The sequence below is a fragment of the Petaurus breviceps genome, unplaced genomic scaffold (assembly GCF_028583685.1).
Source record: "Petaurus breviceps papuanus isolate PSGF00001 unplaced genomic scaffold, PetGlider_PUasm1.0 90752, whole genome shotgun sequence".
In the NCBI taxonomy this organism is placed as follows: Eukaryota; Metazoa; Chordata; class Mammalia; order Diprotodontia; family Petauridae; genus Petaurus; species Petaurus breviceps.
In genome coordinates this window covers 14,906,312-14,909,394 of record NW_027187336.1, presented here as the reverse complement: position 1 = coordinate 14,909,394, position 3,083 = coordinate 14,906,312, and the positions used below count along the sequence as shown (strand labels likewise).

Here is a 3,083-nt window from a genome sequence, read left to right as displayed (position 1 = left end):
TTAAACTTCTGCTGCCACACCTTAATTAGTGATATCAATCAAACATCATAAGAATTCTTCCTCTTCTTTCTTCCCTGAGGACTGTTTCCATTTTTGTGTGACCTTCTCAACAGTTTTTAAAGGCAGGCTTTGTTTGTTTCATTGCCCATAAATAGGAAGCCTAGTTTTATTTACGCAATTTATGATTCCTTTTAAAATTGCTGCTGCATATGTTAATGTTTTGGCTTCAGAAGCAAAATATCATCAAGGTAAGTAATTAACTTGCTTCCCTGATTTCCCTTCAATAGGGAGGCTAATTGGACGATTTTTGTTCAGCCCAAGAATTTAGATAGAGGTAAATGGAAATGTGAAGTTTTTTCCCTTTGAATGTACAGTAGCTATGATTAACAATAGCAGTAGCAGCATTGTTATAATGTAATTTACTTCAAAGGACTTACAGAATTGATGGGACATGAACTTCTAAACTGTAACCCTATTGAAATGTATTTTAGAGTTTTATGTCCTCATTTCTGCCTATGGTAAAGACTTGATCATAGTTTGCTTTATAGTCACAGCCTGTGGACAGTTAAAGCCCAATCAATTCTTTCTGCATGAATAATGATTCCTGTCAGAATAAAGAAATAATTGCTTTTCTGACAGAGAAATAAGTGTGTTCACTAAATAAATTTACCTTATGCAGATCAGGCAGTTTGGAAGTCTCCACTATATTAAAAAGTGCTTTGGTTTCTTTTCTTTTTTCAAAAGGTTGAAACGCAATGAAATTTTATATGGTCCATTATGTTTTGAGCATTCGTAAGCAGGATTTATAGCTATGGATGCTGGAGTTTACAGGAAACTAATTGTGTTGTTTTTGGACCAAGAGCAGTACCAGTTAAGCAGTAAATGCCATTGTGGTCTTCTTACCATCCACTCAGAGAGACAATATCCATAATTCACAGTTCTTTCCTTTTTGGGGTGAAACTTGTTTCTATTCAGTGCTTTCTAGAAGGAGAGAACTGTCATTCACAGCAACAGCATGTACATTAAAATTAGAACAATATAATAAAGATTAGCTTGGCACTTGATCAAGGATGACATGTGCATTCGTGACACATATCATATTTTTTGAAAGAATCAGTCTGGGTCCTGGGGAACAAACAATGAAATTTAACTTCTTTCAGTAGAGAGGTGAAGGATTATGGGGGCAGAATGTTGGAAGCAGTCACTATACCAGTTGTTTTTGCTTGGTTGTTTTTAATACAAAGGAGAGTTCTATCCTGGGGTTCAGGTTGGGGTGAGGTTTCTGTATCTAGGAATAACTGTCTTTTATAAAACAAAGAGCTTTTTTTCGAAGGAAAGAAATGAATGAAGTCAGGCTTGTTTATCAGGATTGTGCTATAAGAGTACCAGTGTTCCTTATTGACCATCAGTGTTTGTGGTAGACAGAAACCATATCTGGCAGTTGGGCAACTGAACAGTTCACTGAAGGAGCAGTCAGGATACATGGGTTCTCTGCGTCTGTGGTTACCATGCTCTATGACCTTACCAAGTCTACTTAACTTTTGCATGTCTGTATTTGTTTGTTTTTACCTATAAAATAGAGTCAGTTTCCTTGCTATTAAATTTAAGAGGTATGGTGAGGACAAAATGAGATGATAAATAAACATTTTTGTGCTTTAAAAATATTTAAGATACACCTTAAATGCAAGGTATTATTGTTATTTTCTCCATGAAAATTTACACACCAAAAGTTTAATATCATCGAGTAAGCAGATGGTTTGGATGCTTGCCCATGACTCTGTGGCTAGGAAAATAATCAGTCAATCAATCAATAAATACAGGAACTTGGAATTGTTCATGTGGAGTCTTGGTAAAAGCAGTCATATGACCTGGGTTCTAGTTCCATTTCTGTAAGAAAATATCTGTGTGACCTTGGACAATTCACACTCCATTTTCTCATCTGTAAACTGAGGGAACTCACCTGGATAATTTCCAGTTTCCCTGCTGGCTCTGACATTTTTTGATTCTATGATATACTGAGCACTTCTGCCTGGAAGTCACTGTGCTAGGTGCCATGGACAATATACAAAGGTAATTTTTGGTCTCTATCATGTACATCTCTAGAATGCATTCTCTTCTTATCCCTGCCTTTCAAAATCCTTAATTTCCCTAAAGGCCCAGGAATAACTCTTATCCCTCCATCACCCCACCCCTGACCAAAATAATAGTTCTTTCCTCAAACTTCAATGAGGTACTTTGTCTTAACTCTCCTTTATCTATCCACACTCCTCTGCTTTATATCTTACCTTGTTACCACCACTCCTTGCTTTGAATCACACTTCTTTGTATACATGTATTCTACTCCATCTCTAGTCCCAGTAGAATGTAAATTCCTCAAGGGAAGGGATTATTCTTTTTCTTTATATCCATAGCACTAGCAAAACTCTCTTATGCATAACAACATAGCTAATGTTCAATGAATGTAACTGAATATGCAGAGATGGCAAGTGGAAATTTTGGATTACTGAGTATGTGTAGGGAAGGAGTTCATACAGGCAGATTTACTAGTCCTCACCTGTGATAGTATCTCATCTTGTTTCACCTTTGTGGATTACAATAATCCTGTAGCAGCTCTTCTTTTTGAACCAAAAATCAATGTTGACTGCTGCCCTCCTCCTTCCATCCAATCAGATGTGAGACAATCCTCTCTTCTTGGTAGATAGAGACTCTGCCTGACAGCTGAGGGGCTAGGATAGAGGTAGACTCAACAGCCATGGAGGAAAATGCCACCTGTCAGCAAAGAAAAGACAATCCTGCCTGTCAGCCAGCAGGCTAGCAAATCATTCTGTACCAGAAACAGGAGAAGAGAGTAACTGAGCCTCCTGCTTCAACTATCTCAAAACACTAGTTAAACCAATGTCTAATGTGAAAGTATTTGCAGATCCTATACTTGATTGTATGCTGCCATGGTGGGGGGGGAAGGGAAGGAGGGGGAGAAAATTTGAAACACAAGGAATTGTGGAACTGAATCTTGTAAACTAAAAAAAACCAAACAAATTAATAAAGACCAAAAAATAAAAATAAAAAAAGCTCTAGGGGTGACC

At 37.3% G+C, this 3,083-nt stretch overlaps 1 non-coding gene across 1 annotated transcript; it reads left to right on the top strand.

Annotated features, from left to right (window-relative positions):
* The first annotated feature begins 1,000 nt into the window (after positions 1 to 1,000).
* Positions 1,001 to 1,105, top strand: LOC138146155 (U6 spliceosomal RNA). The gene has a single exon (XR_011164407.1). It is a non-coding gene; the product is annotated as a U6 spliceosomal RNA (small nuclear RNA).
* The last annotated feature ends 1,978 nt before the right edge of the window (positions 1,106 to 3,083 follow it).